This window comes from Aedes aegypti, chromosome 2 (genome assembly GCF_002204515.2).
Source record: "Aedes aegypti strain LVP_AGWG chromosome 2, AaegL5.0 Primary Assembly, whole genome shotgun sequence".
In the NCBI taxonomy this organism is placed as follows: domain Eukaryota; kingdom Metazoa; phylum Arthropoda; class Insecta; order Diptera; family Culicidae; genus Aedes; species Aedes aegypti.
In genome coordinates this window covers 67,076,417-67,099,114 of record NC_035108.1, presented here as the reverse complement: position 1 = coordinate 67,099,114, position 22,698 = coordinate 67,076,417, and the positions used below count along the sequence as shown (strand labels likewise).

The following is a 22,698-nucleotide window of genomic DNA, read 5'->3' as shown; positions in this document are numbered from 1 at the left end:
AAAACTACTTACAAGTAGCTTTTTCAAAACATGTTTGATAGACTCAAATCCCTTTTGGAGCAGAACAGGATAAATCCCATCCGCTCCTGGAGATTTGAAAGGAGCAAAACTATTAAGTGCCCATTGAATCGATTCAGTAGTTACGATACTGCGAGCCGAGGCCAGAGACTCGTAACTACATGAAAAGACATTTGGTTCATCCGTAGATGCTATGTCCACACATCCGAGGAAGTGTGTATTGAATAAACATTCTAAAACTTCTTCATCGGAAGAAGTAAAGTCACCATTAGGTAAGCGAATTTCGTTCACTTGGAAATCCTTAGATTTTGCAAGGATTTTGTTCAGCCGACTGACTTCACTCAAACTGGAAACATTTGTACAAAGGTTTTTCCAGCCGGATCGTTCAGCAGAACGAAGAGCCTTCTTGTAAGCCTTGCGAGCCGCCTTGAACGACTCTAATCTAACTGAACGGCGTCTGTTCCAACTCCTTCTACATTGTTTCCTGAGTCTAGTCAGATCGGAATTCCACCATGGGGTCCCTCTTGTCGTCTTTACAGACCGCAGAGGACATGCTTCTTCAAAAGCTTCCATAATGTAGGATGTTGTAGTATCAACGGCATCATCCAGATCACTTGGATTTTCAATGGACGGAGAATATCCATGAAATTTGGTCGCAACCAATTCAATATAGAGTTCCCAGTTTGTTGACCGGGGATTCCTAAAACGCAAAGTCTGCGCAGTTACATTTGAATGTTCAAAGAAGATGTAGCGATGATCAGATAATGATTCCTCATCGGATACATGCCAATTCGTCAACTCGTGACTGATTCTATTCGAGCAGAGCGTTATGTCTAACACTTCTTCTCTATTAGAAACCATGAAGGTTGGGCGATTGCCTATGTTAAGTAATCCAAGTTCTGTACTACTTAAGTATTCCATCAGACTGGAGCCTCTCAAATTGATATCCGAGCTGCCCCAGATGATGTGATGAGCATTGGCATCACTGCCCACAATCAGCGGAAGGCCTTTTGTTACGCAGTGTACGACAACTCGTTTGAAGTCATCCGTTGGGGATGGTTCATCATGTGGTAAATATACCGAACAATAGACGTATTTCCTGTTGAGGTCACCAACAGAAACATCGATTGTGACAGCACATACATCTCTGGTAGTTAACTCAGAAATAAGTGTAGCAACGATTGCTTTATTAACGAGCACGCATGCGCGGGGCATGGAGCGCGAGTTTGCCGTTTCAAGTTTGCTGAGAGTAGCAAAAACTGGGTCCACAAGGTTACCTAGATAGAATTTCCCTCTACGAAAGTAGGGTTCTTGAACTAGCGCCACTTGGGCTGCACCATTTTGCATGAGTTTGCAAAGATTGATCGTTGCTGTTCTTTTATGCTGAAGATTGATCTGAGCTAACCTAACCGTAGCCACTACCCAAACTAGGCAGGATTAAGCTTTTTGCAATCTCAGCACGAAAAAGACCAGCAACGAAAAAACCAGATCGGTATCTATTTAAAGTCGCCAAAGGCGAAAGAGCACAGAATACACTGTGTAAAACGCATAATGCGAATCCATATAGGTGATAATTTAAATTAAATGTCGACATATTCATAATCCCACCCTTGTTAAGCCTCAGGATAGAGACTGAAGAAGGGCAGCCGATTATCTCGGAGAAACACAAGGTCACCTGCACCATTGCTCCGGGTAGCACAGGAAGGACTCAATACTGTGGAGGGCGCCCTGGTATCCCACAGTAGGGTGGGGCTTATTTCCAAAAATCTTCCGTAGTCAGGATTTACAAAGTGGAAAATGATCATCGGTCCCAAAATAACATCCTGTGAAAATATGAGAATTTTTGGTGAAGGTTTAGAGGTGGCGCAAAGGGCGTAAGTGCAGTTTTCCCATTTTAGTGAACTCTGAAAAATTTTGGTATGCTTTTCAGCTTGTTTTGGTGATTTTAAGACCCTTAAGGGCAAACAATCACCTCAAAATTGCGATATCTCCACTCCTTTAGACGATATTTGACGAAATATATATTATGCATGCGATTTTTGGCCCTTGAATAGGTTACGCTGACTGATTAATATGAACCCGAATAAGCATATGAATAGCTGGGGAGAATTCCTATGCTAGTAGAATGGAACAAAGAGCAAAGAAGAATGAGAGAAAGAACAAAGAACACAGAAGAATGTAAGGTGGGGTGGCTTAAACAGGTGGGAGGGTGAAACTAGTGATGTCTTGAACGTAACTGAGGAATCTAGAAAACGATGATTATATTTATTGATTTCATTTTTTTTCAATCTTTATTAACGAGATTTTTAGCTCCTTAGCTATGGGCGAGTTCATCTCGGGACCAACGGGTTTACTTCCCTTCCGAAGGATGTCGGCACTGAAATTTTTAGTGACTATCTCGGGGATGGGATTCGATCCCAGATCCTCAGCGTGAAAGGTGTGTGTTTTAACCACTACACCAGGTCCGACCCCTTGACTTCTATTTAATATTACCTACTTCAGAAATATTTCGAGCAATTTTTCTTCAAGTAGGGGAAGAGCACCAATTTTTTAACCATCTCTAGTTTTCGACCCATGTATACGATTATATTGAAACTTATTGCAACTTTATTGGACTTTATGGAAAAATTTCAATAACGGCTAAAATGTCCTTAATTCCATGCGAAGTTTCATCATTATTCTCCTGGTCGATATAGATAAATGCACGTCACTTTACTGCTTTAGTTCAATAATTGTTTGGTTGTTTTTTTTTGCTGAATGATGATAGCAATTTATCGAAAGGGACCGTTGCAAAATTTACATCCTAAAAATTCAGCCTCACGCAGTATCTATTAAATTCGTAACTCATTTATATAATTATTTATATATACATAGGACATCCTGTGAAAATTCCTTCATGTAGCTCTGTCCTAAAAATATGTTTCAGAACTGTGACGACTTAATTTTGGTTTTATTTGAGAGGTTTTCAACCTGAAGTGCTTTATCTCTTGCACCGTATAGATGCTCGTGCACTAATTTGAATTTTGACTGCCGTTTTTTTTCCTTCTGCTGTTGTTTATACACATCGATTTCAAATACAGATGTAGAACGATGTATTGAACTGCATCTGCATTTTCGTATGTCCGAAGTTATGTTGAAGGTGTTGTGGCGAAAGTGAAGTATTGGAACCCCAAACGCAATTAATAGTTGAAATGGCATCATAATCCAGAAATTCCTGAGGAAATTCTAACAAGAAGTGTTATTACTGGAAAGCAAAAATCATTTATGGATTTACCTAATAAGGATATATCGTGTGGGATCAAAATCCGAACACCTAAGAAATGAATCTAAACCCTTCCACTTCATATAAAACTCCTTCTATTTGTATGAAGTGTACGGATTTTGAGCCTGTATGGATTTGGGCCCCTCTGTAATTTCTTTCAGATTATAAAAGCAATTGCTGGAGTTATATCAAACGGACATTCTAAAATACTAAATGAGTGTTAATCTTGCATATAATCACATCTCATACATCCAACCGAGATATTTTCACGGCTCCATAGTTGATTCTAATATAATATCATCAGTTACACCCTCCCCCCTGTTTAACCCACCCCACCTTACATTCTTCTGTGTTCTTTGTTCTTTCTATCATTTTTCTTTGCTCTTTGCTCCATTCTACAAGCATAGGAATCCTTCACAGCTATTCTTATTCGGGTTCATATTAATCAGTCAGCGTAACCTATTCAAGGGCCAAAAATCGCATGCATAATATATATTTCGTCAAATATCATCTAAAGGAGTAGAGATATCGCAATTTTGAGGTGATTTTTTGCTCTTAAGGGTCCTAAAATCACCAAAACAAGCTGAAAAGCATACCAAAATTTTTCAGAGTTCACTAAAATGGGAAAACTGCACATACGCCCTTTGCGCCACCTCTAAACCTTCACCAAAAATTCTCATTTTTTCACAGGATATTATTTTGGGACCGATGATCATTTTCCACTTTGTAAATCCTGACTACGAAAGATTTTCCGAAATAAGCCCCACCCTAACCCCACAGGCTCCGTTTGCGGTTAGGTTTTATTTAGACCCCCCTAACCATTCATTCCTAGGCACGGTACGCATCACACCATAAATTAGGGGTCACCTGTGAGGTGGACTTTTACCACCGGAACAGGCAGTCCGTAGTGTTAATTCTTAGCCAGTTGAAACAACCACTACCGACACTACGCGGCTATCTAGGCTGCCCGGGAAAAGGAGGTTAATATTGATGATTAACTCCTGACGTGCCCAAGCAGCCTCCAAAAAGTATAAAAGTTCAGCATTAATCTATTATTTAACTTTTTCAAGAAAGTTTGGCAGTTGAGGGATTCCACGGAGGCATGCAAGTCGATTCTGATCGACCATTTCAAAAATATCTGAAACTTTGCACAGTTTTTCAGTTCCGTCTAAATCGTCATTTTCCGATATCAAATCTTCAAGTTGAGTCACGACTAACTTTTCAAAAGGGTGTATGTGAAAATGGTTCAAAAATATTCAAAAAGCTGCACAGCAAAAACGGTTCGTTCGATTGTTAGACAACTAAAGAAACAAAGTTAGACAACTAAATAAAGATTCCAAAAAAAAATACACACAGTAAAAAAAAAATTTTTTTGCATTAAAAAACATCATTTTTGTCACAAAAACTCAAATATCTCAAAACCCTATCGGAATACCAACGTAATTTTTTGAGGGAAAACGGTCCATTATATTAGCTATATACCATAAAAATATGGTGATGGTAAGCCAATAAACAAAAAAGTTATGACATTTCAAATATTTCACAAATTTGACACTTAGTGAATTTTTTTTTTCATTGTTAATTTTTTTTAGGACCGCAGTTTGTTGCTGAATTTTTTGTTAAGGGTACCACATGAGGTTAACAAGTTGTTTTCATGATATTTTATTTAATTATTCATAACTATTATAGCATCTATTAGAAAGTTAGACGCGATCCAGTGTTGTGATCTAAAGTCTTGATAGTGTCAAATTTTTTATTGTACGTAACTGAAGAAAAATTCTCTCAATAGTGTTGAAACCTTTTGATAAAAGAAACCTATAAGAAATCTAATATTGAAGACAAAAGCTACAAAAAAAGTTTTCTATACAGGTATACGACTAGTTTACCTGCAAAAAGTTTACCTCGTAGAGAACAAGGCGGGTCTATACCCAGGTGATCTAGTATACGTAAAGCAGGTCGGTTTTCTCGGCGCTGGTTTTCTCCACAAAGTTAAAATCTGATTACACCTGGGTATAGACCCGCCTTGGTAGAGAATAGACTTTGTTAATCATATTTGGGAGAAAGCGAGTAACTTCAACAACATCAAAAACATGATAGGTACATACCATGAACATATTCACGAAAAAGCTAAAAATATACTACCACTATGGTTATAAAAGATTTAATTGTGAATTTTTTCTTCAGTCAAGCAAACGACACTAAACTAGTCAGTAAAAACTTAAAAGTGATTTTGTTTATTAAAATCTAACGAGCAACATGAGTAGTCGCTTTCTCAACTGTTGCAGGCCGTTTTCAGAAAAAAAGTGTTCGAAAGAGCTACGAAATCTCACCGAAAGCACCATAGATAAACTGAAAGCGGCTGGTTATGCTCCAATGTCTACATTGAATACAAATTTACGCATTTGTACGTCCTGCCGTTTAAACGTTGACAAACGGGCAATCTGTACATCATCGGTGGATCAGGTTGCAGGAAGTTCGAAAACAACAACAACTGAGGAATTACTAGATGCACCGACAACAACTGAGGAGTTACCAGAAGTACCAAGTGCAGATAGTCTTGCCACGGTACCATCAGCGACATCTGTTTCAACAAATCAATCAGAAGATGAGTGCATCCAGAAGGTCAACATCGAACGCTTCAACGAAGGGATAGCTGGAATAAAAGTGACTCCGATTAAATGGACAAAGATGGGTTACGTCAATTATCCCGAGAAAAAATACCGTGAAATCAACGAAGCTGTACGAAGAAACCTCTTCAAATTAGGACCTGAGGATGTGGAAAATACAGACTACGATGAGGTAATTATGAATATGAAAGAAAGGTTCTCGAATCTAGCCACGACATTTGCAAGCCTTCGTCCAAGGCAATGCAAGCTTCTATACAATTCAGGAACACATAATGTTTGTGTGTGCACAACACACGAAAATATTAACCTAATCTTACATAGTTTGAAAAGAATCAATTTATCAAAGGATATTAAAATGTTAACTGGTAGTCTTTTGTGTGAAAATACAACATCAAATTGCTATCTACGATCTTGTTCGGATTGTCCAGATTCTTCATCATTGGAAAATACTTTATTCGCTGAGTTTGAAGAAAATTATATTGATCAGTTATCATTTGAGCAATGGGTGACCATGGATAGGTGTGACCTAGAAACTATTGTAAAACCTGTAGATGAGTTTGTGTCATTTTTTTGCTTGAAATTAGAAAGTTTAATTCCTCACGACTTTATTAAAACAGAGCAATCCCGCTTTTTAAAAAATACGAAAAATACATTACAAGATGGTGAATTTTTAGTCATTTGTGATTTTTCTGAAAACTATAGCTTTGTATTGCAAGATGAAGTGCAGTCCCATCACTGGAACGTACAACAAGCTGCAATTCATCCATTCGTTATTTATTTCAATGGAAGTACGCAAATTGAACATTTTAGTTTTATTGTAATTTCCGAAGATTTAAGACACGACTCAGTATCTGTAAATTTGTTCATTGCCAAAATGATTAACTTTTTACGCGTTGATAAGGATAAAGAAATCAGAAAGATATATTTCATGTCTGATGGAGCAGCATCGCAGTACAAAACCGTAAGAATTTTTCGAGCCTATGTCAATTTAAATCAAAGTACGGAATTGATGCAGAATGGCATTTCTTTGCTACGTCACATGGCAAAGGTCCTTGTGATGCTATTGGAGGAACCATAAAGCGCATGGCCACAAGAGCAAGTTTAGCCAAAGAATGTGAGCATCCAATTAAAACTGCAAAAGAACTATTTGATTGGGCGAATCGCAGAAAAGAAGAAGATTTAACAAAATTATCATTTTGTTTTACTACTACTGAAGAGTACGAATTAACGGCATCAGAGCTCAGCGAGCAATATAATAACGCGAAAACGATCCAAGGAACCCGAAAATTTCACTGTTTCATTCCATTGTCAGAAAATAAAATTAAAGCAAAACTATACTCGAACTGTACTGATAATGATGCAAAAGTGTTCGATATTGTAAAAAAATTGAATAACAATAAATAAATAAATAAGTATTAATAAAATGTTTTCATGATCTCATAACGCATACCCAAATCCAAAACTTTTAAAGTTTATATACAGTGAAACCTCCATGAGTCGATATTGAAGGGACCATCGACTCATGGAAATATCGAGTCATGGAACAGCAATCCTTTGGAAAGCTGCTTCTAGGGACCATCATAGTAACCATGAAATTTTGTTTTTAGTATGGTTCCATGAGTCGATATCGAGTCATGGAACATCGACTCATGGAGGTATCACTGTATAACATTTAGAAACTCATCGATCATACTCTAAAAAAATATATCCTGGTAAAGAAAAATTTTATTTTCGTGTAATCTGTTAATTCATTTTAATTTATACATATATACATATACATATAATATTTATACATATACATAATATTCATACATATAATATACATAATACTAATGAATATATGAAAACGACTTGTTTAATTCACGCAAGGCCCTTAACAATAAAATCAGCAACAAACTGCGGTTCCCGTAATAATTTACACCGAAAAAAAAATTTTTTTTTCTACTAAATGTGAAAATTGTGACATGTTTGAAATGTCATAACTTTTTTGTTTATTGGCTTACCATCACCAAATTTTTATGGTAGATAGCTAATATAATGGACCGTTTTCCCTCAAAAAATTACGTTGGTATTCCGATAGGGTTTTGAGATATTTGAGTTTTTGTGTCAAAAATTATGTTTTTTAATGCAAAAAAATTTTTTTTTACTGTGTGTATTTTTTTTTTGGAATCTTTATTTAGTTGTCTAACTTTGTTTCTTTAGTTGTCTAACAATCGAACGAACCGTTTTTGCTGTGCAGCTTTTTGAATATTTTTGAACCATTTTCACATACACCCTTTTGAAAAGTTAGTCGTGACTCAACTTGAAGATTTGATATCGGAAAATGACGATTTAGATGGAACTGGAAAACTGTGCAAAGTTTCAGCTCAATAGAAAAAATGAATTAAAAAATTTATTAAATTTTGGTGCTGTTGCTTGGAATCACTCAGTTGTTCATCTTAATCTCTGTTTACTGAAACTACTGAAATCGTTCTATTCTTCTGATTTCATCAAAAAAGTTTATAACGGTAGAATAAAAATTGAGTGTGTGGCAATTTCAAAATTACATAATACTAATTTGGACAACAAAATTAAGAATGAAGACTTTTGAAATTGAGGCGGATTAACATAATTTCTCGAATATTGTTTCGTGAAATACATTCAATTCTGACAACGTTTTTTGAAATGGTTAATAACTACAAGGCTTTGGAGCATAGGTGTCTTTGAAACCTCTGTAAATGATTTTTCCGAAGATAGTTTTTTATTACGATGTTAATATAAAAAATAGATCAGATCTGTAAGTTATCTAGATCTATTGAATTAGATCATGAAAACAAAACACAAATTCACCCGAAACAACTTGCCGAGGTCATCAAACATCTAGGACGCATCCCCCGCTCACTAGAGGTTTTGGCCAACCAGAGTAGGTTTCTACCCCAAAGTGCGATGTCGGTGATATCGGGTATCGCGCTCCTTGTGCAAACATCATTTGCCTGCCTGCGTTAGGATAGGCGGATAACTATGAGGCGGTGCAGGAGTGCGGTTTGTTTGCGTTTCAGTTTTGGTGTTTGAAGACGCTGGAAACGGTGGTTGGGCAGGCGATTAACCATTTGGGGACATTTGTTCCGATGGTTGTTGAGGTTGGCGTTACGTTCATTAGGTCGGAGTTCGTTAAGCCGAATGGATCTGGTTCCTGTTAAGTTTTAAAGTTTCGGCCTAGTGACTCCATTGGCCTAGCGAACCCATTTTCCAAACAAAACTTCGGCCTAACGTATTTCTGCCCAACGTTATTCGTAATAATAGCCTGGCACCATGCGGAAGATGATATTTGAGGAAAGAAAGCGCAAAGGTGGGTGGCTGTGAGAGATACGGCGCCAAACCAGCTGGAAACAACGAAAATAATCATCAAATTCGTTTTACTTTGCAAAGGGCTTCGATAATGAGAGAAGTCAGCTGAAGCGGGAACAGGATAAAGTTGTGGAACATTTGATTGAGTGGAGAGAGTAAATCATTTGAGAGTATTCAAAGGCTTAGTGGGTAAAGACGTCACTTGAAAACCATTAGGGCTGGATTGCTCATTTTATATCTCTTGCGATTCCAGATGCTTCAAATCATAATATGTTCCTCTGAGTGAGGCGTCGAGTAAAAACAATCAAACAGGCTTCGTTTCCATTGGATTGTAATGTCAAGGAGAAAATGAAGAAAGTAAAACAACTGACTAACACATGGTGGCATCCTTGGTGAGGGTGGGTGATCTTTAACGAGTCTAGGTGGTATCGAGCAACTCTCTTGACCTATGAAACTTGAGACGTAGTTTATTGTTTTGTCTTCGGAGATAATATTGAATGTGCATAAAATAAACTCTCAAGCTTCACCTACATCATACGAATGACATTATTTTTTCCAAGTTTATGTCAGTTATACAGTAAATATAAAAAGCACGTGAGATTATTCGAATTACTTCAATAAGTTGAAGTAATGTTTCTGCACTGGAAAATTGTAGATAGAAGATAGAAGATAGAAGATAGAAGATAGAAGATAGAAGATAGAAGATAGAAGATAGAAGATAGAAGATAGAAGATAGAAGATAGAAGATAGAAGATAGAAGATAGAAGATAGAAGATAGAAGATAGAAGATAGAAGATAGAAGATAGAAACTTGTTTTAATTATGAATCGTGGTTTACGGCCAACCAGCCGAGTGGAAGTTTAACAACTACCGAAAAGCTAAACATTACATATAATTTGCAATTGGATTAGATGGACAAATTGATGTGAAGATTTGCGAAAAAGTTACACGTCTTCTCAGTGAGAATCGAACTCACGACTCCCCGATCTCTAGTTGGGGCGCGTTAACCACTACGCCATGAGAGGACTCATGAACGCAGAAGTTAACCTGAATTCGATTTCAGCTCAATAATCACGTGGTCCTCTTTCGCAAAGTGCACCTCTTTCGGAAGAATTAGATGCCCATCCAAACACAACGCTTTCTATATATATCTAATGCCTAGCCCGAGAGCGCATTGTTTTTTTAGATACAGGAATAGCACACTACACTAGCCAGCAACTGCGCTGGCTGAGGTTTCTATTGTGTGGGCTTCCAATGGGTCGCGACGTTCTCAAACGACCGGTTACGGAACATGAGTCCGTTGCTCGATAAATACTTGTTTTAATTATGAATCGTGGTTTACGGCCAACCAGCCGAGTGGAAGTAGTTCGGTAGTTGTTAAACTTCCACTCGGCTGGTTGGCCGTAAACCACGATTCATAATTAAAACAAGTATTTATCGAGCAACGGACTCATGTTCCGTAACCGGTCGTTTGAGAACGTCGCGACCCATTGGAAGCCCACACAATAGAAACCTCAGCCAGCGCAGTTGCTGGCTAGTGTAGTGTGCTATTCCTATATCTAAAAAAACAATGCGCTCTCGGGCTAGGCATTGGATATACAGTGAGAGGCAAAATAAAGTGCCCACCTTACCAGTTTTCGAATTTCTCTCATTGATTTGGTTCAAATTAAAGTTAACACACCTAAATCTTTTGTGATATTTTATTTTTGATGTTCTTTTAAAGTTGCACTTACGAAATTTTGATAAAAAAAAAGAATTTTACTTAAAGAAAAAGAAAATCAATATGTATTGAAAAAAAAGTAGTGACAAAAATAAGTGCCCACTTCCTTCTTGGCCCCAGAAAAGATGATTTAAGAAAAATAAAAAGCAATTTAATAGTTAATGTGTCCTCCTTTGGCCTTAAGGACTTGCTGGAGGCTCTTCGGCATGCTTTTCACCAGGTTTTGTAGGTGTTGTGGATCTAGTTCTTCCCAGGCGCGCTCCAAGGCTTCAAAATAATTATTTTTGTTGGTAACACCAGTTTTTTCAACCCTGGCATCGAGAATCGCCCACAAATTCTCGATGGGGTTGAGGTCTGGGCTTTGTGGAGGCCATTCCAGCGGTTTAATCCGACAAGACCGGAAAAAAGACTTGGTCTTCTTTCCAGTATGCTTCGGGTCGTTGTTCTAGAGAAATATGAATTTCTCTTCAAGGCCCGTCTGGATCAGCGAAACCTCCAAATTTTCCAGCAAGATGTTAATGTAGGAATCTGCCATCATTATTCCGTCGATTTTCACGAGGTTTTCTACTCCACTCCATGAAAAACACCCCCAGACCATCACATTTCCTCCTCCATGCTTCACCGTTCCTTGGATGTGGTGCTCTGCATCACACACGAGCCCGCCGCTCTCGGTTAGACAGCTCGAGCTTCAGGAGCGCCACATCCAAGGAACGGTGACGCATGGAAGTGTGATGTGATGAAATGTGATGGTCTGGGGGTGTTTTTCATGGAGTGGAGTAGGAAGCGTCGTGAAAATCGACGGAATAATGACGGCAGATTCCTACATTAACATCTTGCTGGAAAATCTGGAGGTTTCGCTGATCCAGACGGGCCTTGAAGAGAAATTCATATTTCTCTAGAACAACGACCCGAAGCATACTGGAAAGAAGACCAAGTCTTTTTTCCGGTCTTGTCGGATTAAACCGCTGGAATGGCCTCCACAAAGCCCAGACCTCAACCCCATCGAGAATTTGTGGGCGATTCTCGATGCCAGGGTTGAAAAAACTGGTGTTACCAACAAAAATAATTATTTTGAAGCCTTGCACAATGGTCCGAAGGCGCCCAAAACCTCAAAAATCAAAGTTGTTTTATCCGAACAGTTATATTTTTCCCATCTTCCTTAAAACTTCCGTGGTTGAAATCCAAAGTTTGAAGCAGATTCATTGGGTTTTGAATTTTATACAGCTCCTTGAGTGGACCGTGGACATGATTTTTCAAGAAAATTAATATTTGCAATCCATCTTTCACAAGCTATTTATGAATTTAAAAAGAGCTCAAGCCGCAATGGTATCTTCAGAGAAGTTGTTTGTGTATACATAAAGTACAACTTAGTTGAATAAAAATTTTCATAAAATTCATACAAAGTGAATTATAGTTAAAATTGTTCAAAAACCATATTATTTTTTAGAAAAGTACCCTAAGACATTAGTAGCCCGCGAATGCCCGCGATGAGAATAAGTTCATTCGAAAGCTAAAACCAAGAGTTTTCAAGTACGGTACAAATTATTTTGCGAAAACTTGCGATAGACCATTTTCAACGCGTTTGAAGGTGTACGGAGTGCAATTCTAATTAAATAATAACAATCCTGTGATACGCTAGTACGTGCATTGCAATCGCAGTAGCCATGAATTGCATACCTAGAAGAAACGAAAAACTCGCTGCTATCTTCTTCTTCTTTTTTCTGGCGTTACGTCCCAACTGGGACAAAGCTTGTTTCTAAGCAGGCAGGTGTTCTTATGAGCGTTTCCGCAGTTATTAACTGAGGACTTTCTTCGTCGATTGACCATTTTTGCATGTGTATATCGTGTGGCATGATACTTTATGCTCCGGCAAGTCGAGAAAAATTACTTTACCAAAAGACCTTCGACTGGTGGAATTTGAACCCACGATTCTCAGGTTGGCCTAGTTGAATAGCTGCGCGTTTACCGCTAGGACTCTGGGACCTTACGTATACAATATTTTGGTATTATACCTTAATTAAATATTATCCACACCTATATTTGATATTATTAGAGTATTGAAACACTTTGAATTCAAATTTGAACTGTCACTAAATAATAAAACACAAATGTGGGCTTCGTAGTCGTGCGGTTAGTGTCACCAGGCATTTAGCCACATCGTGCTAAAGAGTATAGGTTCGATTCCCGCTGCAGGCCGGAAAACTTTTCGTGAGGAGTTGAGCTAGTCCGTTGTCTAGTGTGGTGCTTCCTTCAAAGGGCAAAATGCCCACTGGAAGCATTAATGTGTCGGTGTCTTGTAGAAAAAAATTATCTCGGGTATTTAAATGGTTGAACGAAACTATTTCCTTCGACATGCAGTCTCCAGATAAAATGTAACAAATTGGAAAAATCATTCCCTACGTGGACTTGCTTTTGCTTTTAAAACAAGTATTATAACAGACTAAAGCTATGGACATGACAATCATGCTGAAACTGATTAAATGGATGATACTTGCATCAAGGCAGGGTTAGATCTAAGACCTTTATGGACAAATGTGCATGAAATTTTCACATTTTTTTTAGACATCACATGAATTTCAACATATATTTTTGAGTAATTTTTTCAATCACAAGTTCATTGTAGTGATTTATTTTACAAATCTGAAAAATTGGCGTAATGAATAAATAAGGTGGGCATTTAGACGATCATATTTACTTATGATGGTTTTTGTGTAGAGTTTCCATATCTTTGGATGAATAGTTAATATTTTTTTTGTCAAAAATTTCACTTTAGTCTAGTTGTTTTTTCTATTGGAGTTGTGCATGGAAAAATTACTTAAAAATATATGTTGAAATTCAAATAATGCCTGACATGCTGTGAAAATTTCATTTCAATCCGTCAATAAATAACTGAGTGCTAGCCTGTCCAAATTGACCATTTTGTATAGAAGATTGAAAAAGTTGAAAATGTATTGTCCAAACCTGAATATTCTAATTATCAGTGCAAAACAAGAAAAAAATTGAAAACAAAAGTCCATAATAATTAAATTTGGCATAAAATATCTCAAATATATGATTTCAGCTATATACAAGAGAGTTTGAGGTTTTGTCCGACATTTGTTCTAGATCGAACCACTGTGCCTTGGAGCGCGCCTGGGAAGAACTAGATCCACAACACCTACAAAACCTGGTGAAAAGCATGCCGAAGAGCCTCCAGCAAGTCCTTAAGGCCAAAGGAGGACACATTAACTATTAAATTGCTTTTTATTTTTCTTAAATCATCTTTTCTGGGGCCAAGAAGGAAGTGGGCACTTATTTTTGTCACTACTTTTTTTTCAATACAAATTGATTTTCTTTTTCTTTAAGTAAAATTCTTTTTTTTATCAAAATTTCGTAAGTGCAACTTTAAAAGAACATCAAAAATAAAATATCACAAAAGATTTAGGTGTGTTAACTTTAATTTGAACCAAATCAATGAGAGAAATTCGAAAACTGGTAAGGTGGGCACTTTATTTTGCCTCTCACTGTATATAGAAAGCGTTGTGTTTGGATGGGCATCTAATTCTTCCGAAAGAGGTGCACTTTGCGAAAGAGGACCACGTGATTATTGAGCTGAAATCGAATTCAGGTTAACTTCTGCGTTCATGAGTCCTCTCATGGCGTAGTGGTTAACGCGCCCCAACTAGAGATCGGGGAGTCGTGAGTTCGATTCTCACTGAGAAGACGTGTAACTTTTTCGCAAATCTTCACATCAATTTGTCCATCTAATCCAATTGCAAATTATATGTAATGTTTAGCTTTTCGGTAGTTGTTAGAAGATAGAAGATAGAAGATAGAAGATAGAAGATAGAAGATAGAAGATAGAAGATAGAAGATAGAAGATAGAAGATAGAAGATAGAAGATAGAAGATAGAAGATAGAAGATAGAAGATAGAAGATAGAAGATAGAAGATAGAAGATAGAAGATAGAAGATAGAAGATAGAAGATAGAAGATAGAAGATAGAAGATAGAAGATAGAAGATAGAAGATAGAAGATAGAAGATAGAAGATAGAAGATAGAAGATAGAAGATAGAAGATAGAAGATAGAAGATAGAAGATAGAAGATAGAAGATAGAAGATAGAAGATAGAAGATAGAAGATAGAAGATAGAAGATAGAAGATAGAAGATAGAAGATAGAAGATAGAAGATAGAAGATAGAAGATAGAAGATAGAAGATAGAAGATAGAAGATAGAAGATAGAAGATAGAAGATAGAAGATAGAAGATAGAAGATAGAAGATAGAAAGATAGAAGATAGAAGATAGAAGATAGAAGATAGAAAGATAGAAAGATAGAAGATAGAAGATAGAAGATAGAAGATAGAAGATAGAAGATAGAAGATAGAAGATAGAAGATAGAAGATAGAAGATAGAAGATAGAAGATAGAAGATAGAAGATAGAAGATAGAAGATAGAAAGATAGAAAGATAGAAGATAGAAGATAGAGATAGAAGATAGAAGATAGAAGATAGAAGATAGAAGATAGAAATGAAAGATAGAAGATAGAAGATAGAAGATAGAAGATAGAAGATAGAAGATAGAAGATAGAAGATAGAAGATAGAAGATAGAAGATAGAAGATAGAAAAGATAGAAGATAGAAGATAGAAGATAGAAGATAGAAGATAGAAGATAGAAAGATAGAAGATAGAAGATAGAAGATAGAAGATAGAAGATAGAAGATAGAAGATAGAAGATAGAAGATAGAAGATAGAAAATAGAAGATAGAAGAATAGAAGATAGAAGATAGAAGATAGAAGATAGAAGATAGAAGATAGAAAGATAGAAGATAGAAGGTAAAAGATAAAAGATAAAAGATAGAAGATAGAAGGTAAAAGATAAAAGATAGAAGATAGAAGGTAAAAGGTAAAAGATAAAAGATAGAAGATAGAAGGTAAAAGATAAAAGATAGAAGATTGGAGATAGAAAAGTATAAATAAAAAGGCAATTTCCGTTTCTATTTTTTTATATTTTATCTTGATCCGTAGAACTCAATCATAATCCTATTCTTCTGGTAGAAAAGCAGAAAATTTCTACTCAATACAATAAATTCTCGATATCAGGAGTATTGAATAAATTTGCTTATTGCATCAATAACGAAAATGGTCGTTATTGAAATAATGAGCAAATTGTTTCATTATTCCAAGTTTATTAGAGGAAAATCTGAAGCAAAACTGAAATTTTTTGCTTTTATATAAAATTTTAATGAATCATTTATTGATCATATAAAATAATGAATTTGTCATTTTAGAGCAATTCAGTTAATATTCAAGCTTGATGTGCCATTTTAAAGGTAAGCGTAAAATCACGACATCATACTCTGAAACTTTCAGGTATGTTCTTGTGGTTCAAGCCGTAGTAGACCAGCCCTCTCTTTGCCTCTCGATTTCAAGAAAAACGGAAGTCAATTTGTATAGTCTGCATACCTTTTTTGTTTAGAACTAGATCAATACCTTCCAATGATCAGAGCTTGCGCATGGAATCTCCCCATCAGCGTCAATCAGTTATTAATTTTAACAGACAATGGAGTCAAAACCAGTTGATTTAGTTATTCACGAGCAATTACACGCATATCTTATCGTTTTAATCAACCAATCAGTTCCGATCCGGTTATAATACGCCTTGCTTCGGGTGATAAAAATATCCAATCTGGAGACAACAGTTCTTCCACACTTGGTGGTTTCATATCGGAACGAACTATATGTATTCTCAATCAAAGAAATGGTTCACTGGTTTCGAGCGAGTGGCAAACCGGTTCAATTATGAATAATCGAGTTCTGTTTGTTGGTTGATACATCTTATTTTAACATCATTGGATGCATGTTGGAACTGATTCACTTCATCACAAAACAATTTGTTGCAATTAAGATGCTCAATGGAATGTAATGTGGGAACTCATTGAGTAAATTGATCGTGGTTGTGGCAGTTGAAGAGCGAGTTTCAATAAAGGCTACAAGACACAGTGAAATATCTTCACGCGGCACATCTTGTTTTGTGTTATCTCGATCACCCGGCGCGCGTCGGAGATCTTGTTTACAAATAGTCCATTGGCATGTCACGAAAGCAAGTTTCATTCAAAGACATTGGCGTAGTCAGAGGGCGGGGGGTGGTTATAGGGTGCATTCGACCTCCGTTTGCTCCCTGGTTGATGAAATTATAAAATGGTAGGGGCATTAACCCGTATAGTCCTGAGTGGAAGCAAAAATACTAAAACCCTCACCACTCAGCGAATACCTACTTAACGAATTCAAATATTTTTTGTCAGTATACCGAAGTGGCCAGATGAACTCGGAATTATTCTCAAGGCCGGAGTTATGTTATTCCGGTGGGTCACTGGGTCAAGTCGGGTAAAAAGGGCGATTTTTCGAGACATGCCAATTTATCTTTATTTATTTTCAATGGAAATCATTACAATTTGCATAAAACATTTTGATTTGATATTAAACATCATAAATTAATAGTTTGGCACCGTTTATAATGTACCGGATGTGGCCACTCATGCCCTGAAAAACCGGCTGTAGATTAGTTGGATACAAAATCGTTTCAGTTCTCTAAAAGTAGACTATCGAGAATACCAGTTCACTAAAATGCGTTCTCATAAGCTTGATACAGATGTTAAGATACGAATTGTTGCAAGATATATTTTAAAAGAAGTTCAGGCACAAATTGTATTCTATTTTTTTTAAATAGTATCTCAGGATTAGTTTCTGGAAGAATTATTTGAATTAAAGTTATTTAAAAAGAACTGCTGAGAAAATTATTGTTGTTTTCTTGGAGGAGTTTCTTAAGAAATCCTTAGAGAAAAGTCAAAACGATTCTCTGTAGGAGTGTTGATGATTTATACAATAATCTTTAATAGACGTATTGTTTTTGTTATCGACTCTTAAATAATCTCAGTAGGAGGAAATGCTAAAAATTACTTGAAAATATTTTCACGAACAATGTTTTAGGAAATACTTTGACATTGCTTTTGCCTTAACCTACATCGATGCTTACAAAAAAAAAAACATTTTTTTTAAACTCTCCCACGTACTACTCAAGAATATTACACAAGTACCGAACGGTCATTTGCTTGACGATGAGGAGTGTATGTTTGAATCGCAATTCGATCAGTCGCCTTCGGTATCAGAACCATTAATACTTTCTAAATCTAGTTTGTATTCATTATTGTGAAATATTAAAGTTCAAAGTAACTGAGTTTGTTACAGTACATTTAAGAATTCCTTCAGAAATAATTTCAAGGGTTCCACCATAAACTTTTCCAATGCATTCTCCATCGATTCTTTGTAGAATTTCTCCAATGGTTTTTATAGTAATTCCTATCAAGCTTTCCCTATAGATTCCTCATAGGGGTTTTTATAGGATTTCTATAAGAAATGTCATCAAGGGTTTCTCCAAGATTTTCTTCAAAGGTTCCTTCACAAAATTGTTCAAATATTAGTTTATATGTTCTTGAATAATTTTCAGCGATTTGTTTTCTAAGCAATTTGTTTATTCAGCATTTTGTTTTCTTGAAAACTATCTTTAAGGGTTTTTCTGGGATTTTCAAAATTTGTTCAATGCATTTCTTCACAGATAAATAATCCTGGAACAACATTATGCGTTTCTCCAATGATTATTCTAAAAATGTATCAAACAAATCATTCAAGTATATATCCAGAGATTCTTTAAGGAAAAATGTCGAAAGAAAAAACGTCAAAAGAGACAATATGTCGAAAAGACAAAACGTCAATAGCAGGAATCTATATCATTACCCGGAACACCATTACCTGGAATGCAATTTACTGGAAGACCACTAACCGGAATGTACCATTTACCGGAATGCACCATTAGCCGGAAAGCCAAATCTTCGTAACTCGGGGTGTAGTTGATCAGTGGGGAGAAGTTGATCATTCCTGTACCCACATGTATAGACTGTTAATAGAGCTATGACCCTATTTCAATTAATACATTTTCTAAGTTGTAGCATTACCTGATAGCTACTCTTGTTGTTCCTGATTCCAGTTTGCCATTCAAGGTAATTATACCATGTTAAAACAGATTTTTATGAAATGTTTGATGAACTGTTTAAGGGTTTTTCTCCAAACAATCGACTATTTCCACAGCTATATGGAGCCACCACTTAAATAAACTGTTTCATACATTCCATATATGTTTTGTATAATCAGTTTTGAGTTTGCATTGAGTATAGAAATTCTTTTTCAAAGAAAATTATGTTATTTTCGCTAGCGGATTGCTAATTTCAATGAAAATTGCATATCTTTAGGCGTTTAATGTTAGGTAATCTGTAATTCACAACCTTCAATTCTAAAATTGACCGATTTATCAACAGGTTATAAGATTTTGGAGACTTGATTCAGATTCAGTGACCCTAGAGCCGGATTTGGGCATCGGGAGGCCCGGGTCAGACTCATAAAGGGGGCCCCTTTATACAAAATGTAGCACGTTTTTGGATTCCACAAACTAACGTATTGAATTTGAATTTTGAACGAGATGGTCGGTCCAAACATATGAGGGGCCCAAATTAAAAGTAGTGTGAGTTACATTTTAGGTTGTGAGCTATATACATTGAAAAATCAACTGTTTGTAAACTTCTCAATAGTGTTTTAAGGTGATGTTTTCGTCTGAAGGAAAACATATAATAATTCTTAGGATATTGGCTCCTTTTTTGGCTTGATCATTTGTATAGAGTGAAAAATTGCTGAAAATCTTCAAAGCCGTTTTTCTCCAAAGCAAGATTTGATACTATTGAGTACGTGTTTCCAGTTTGTCTCTAGTTTTCGCATTCTCTGAAAAAACAAGGTATTTACAGTGCTGGCAAGAATGCAGTACACAAGGCCGATTGACCTGAAAATTAAACTGCACGTTAGAAAAAACTTCAAATTAGATTTGTAAATGAATCATCAAATTCTATGCAAAGTATCGAAGTTCTTCAAATCCACCCATTTTGACAAAAATGTCTAAATATTGATATTTGTAAAATAATAAATTTAGAACTAGTATAATCTTTTACAAATTTCTACAAATGCATTTCATTTAATTGAACAAATTTGCTGAAGCATGCTTCATTCTAATTGTTCACATTTCAATTATATTCCAATTTAAAATTTTTAGCATTTGTCTCAATATATATTTTTTTAGCTTCCATCCTCTCGAATAGAATTTGATTAAACGAATTACAAGTTATTTATGAGATGTAGTTCAAATTTCAGGTCAATTGTTTCGTTAGAATCTGTTATACAATTCCCTTAACTTGACCGGCGTTTATGTACTTTATTCTTAGCAGTACTGTATGTTCTATCAATTATATTCAAAGTTTACTCTAAGCCTTTACTAAATTCAAAGAAAACTTCATCAACTACGGAATACAAAAAAGAAATCATTTAAAAATAATCAAAAAATAATTTCCCATACGCTTCATGTTTCTGATAGAATTTCAAATATGTTTAGATTTTGAAGTTCTGAAAGGAACCAGAGTTTATCTCTTTGAATTGAGCAGTGCTTTAGAGGTTTAGTTGTATTTTATAGGATCCTGCAAAAACGTTAACGCTCAACGCTGCGTCATCGTAATCATCGTCATCATCGAAACTTCAAAAGCAGTTTTTCTGTTCAAATCTATAAATTATTCGATGAAAATGTGTTCACTGTGTTTCGGTTAAGGAATGGCATACAGTGAACACATTTTCCTGTGAATTTAGTTGATTTTGAACGAAAAAACTGCATTTGAAAAATCCTAAATCAATGACGGATCCTGCCCCTTTAAGCGCATTTTCAATTCAAATGAAACTAATCAGAGAAGAATTTCGAAGATTTTGGTTTAATATTCATGATTCCTTTTGTAATATATTGAAGGATAACAATTGACCAAACCATACTGTGAGATTAGGTAATGAAAAATAAATAACTAAAATATTGGGAAGTTGACTTTGACGTTAGAATTATATGTCCAAATGCCTAAAGAAAAACTATGGTAAGGTATTTCGAAATGTTTTTTGTTCTTAATTTTGATTCCTCGGGGTGCCCCCTTCATCGGGGGGCCCGGGGCATTTGCCCCCTTGGCACCCCTCCCCTAAATCCGGACCTGAGTGACCCCAAATTTAGTGATAAGCATATCTTTTTATTGTAGGAAATCTTTCGTAATAATTGATCAACTTCACCCCGGAATCAAAAACTCCACTTTTTGATCTCTAAAATATGTTTTTGATATTATGATAATGTTTCGTCAAAATTTCGTTTATATAATTCGATGAACATTCAACCAGTACAGGTTTGAAAAATATTTGGATGACAATACATGCATCCTACTAGGAATAATAGAATAGAATCGTTCAAAAGTGATCAACTTCCCCCAGTTTACGGTACATAGTTTGACAAGTATGTGAGTACTCTAGCTCTGAAATGTCGTCAAATTTGCCAACTAGAAATAATTTTGAACCGGCGGTATTCAATTCTACCAACCTCAGCTTGATCTTTCTGAATAGCTTCACTTTGTCGCAACGAATATTACGATACCAAAATTTGCACATGTCATTTATTAACGATTTTATTGGAAAAGAATCGTTTGATAGGGTGAAGAGCTACTTGGGCACTTGCACAGGTTTTTCTCGACCAAATCATCTGAAATTTTACAAAAAGAGACACTACAGTACGACGCACATTGTGGCCAAATATAAACTAAGTAGCTTTCAAAAAACCCCACTGCCGAAGTGAATCAAAAGTGCCAAGAATAGAATCCGGCTATAAAACTAAACATTACAGGCAAGGATAAAAGAAATATTTTCGTTATGTATATTTGATGTCAAATATTAACGAGGTCAATATAAATCGAAAAAATCGCCTAACGATGAAGGTTAGGTGCATTGTAGTAAATGGAACATCACAGCATCTGAAAATGTTTGAATTTATGATGGTTTTCTTATTCCTTTTAAATCACAGTTTAGAATCCAATTTAAATATTGTATCAAAAAAAAAACACTAATCTTGCGAGGGAAGTGACATACAACAGTGCAATTCTCATTTTAGCTTTAAGGCTCCCCCAAATCAACACGATTTTTTAAGCGACATCGACAAAAAATCGACGCGATTTCGTTGCAGTCGCTGCAAGCACTCTTATATGGAACCATTCAGATCGACACGACGAAAATCGCTGCGAAATTGCATTGCTGTGGCTTAGACACGCTCCTCAAACTGTGCATGCAGCGCATGTGCATGTTGCAGTCACCGTGAAAAAATCACCTTGATTTAGGGGAGCTAAAAGTGCCTTGGTGATCGAGAGTAGGGACACAATGGCTTATTTGTGACGTCCATTTCTGGATTCCGAAATATTGAACCTCAAAAGATCTACTTTCATTTGAATTTGATTGTGCTATTTTTCTATGAATGTCATAACTGTGAATGGCTTACCCCGAATCCAATGCCACAATAATATACATGAAAGAACAGTAAGCAATAATAAGAAGAAGATATTTGATCATTTTCGACTAAACACATTTTGCCAAAAATGCCAAGATCGGTGGGACTCGAAAGAACCGCCAACCAAATAAAGAAGGGTGAATATCAGATGACCCGAAAAGGGTCATTCTAGAAAAAGAGATATACGGAGGATTTGCATTAGGTTGATTGACGTTTACAGAAACGACATTCGGTGAATTGATACTCGGCGAAAAAAAGCATAACCAATCATGTTAAAAATTCTTATCATTGCTTATTAATTAACATTTGGACACCT

The 22,698-nt window shown here is 36.0% G+C and overlaps 1 protein-coding gene across 3 annotated transcripts in view; it reads left to right on the top strand.

Annotated features, from left to right (window-relative positions):
- LOC5570395 (diuretic hormone receptor) overlaps positions 1–22,698 on the top strand; it is a 193,024-nt gene that overhangs the window by 66,746 nt on the left and 103,580 nt on the right. The gene's annotated exons all lie outside the window — the stretch shown is intronic.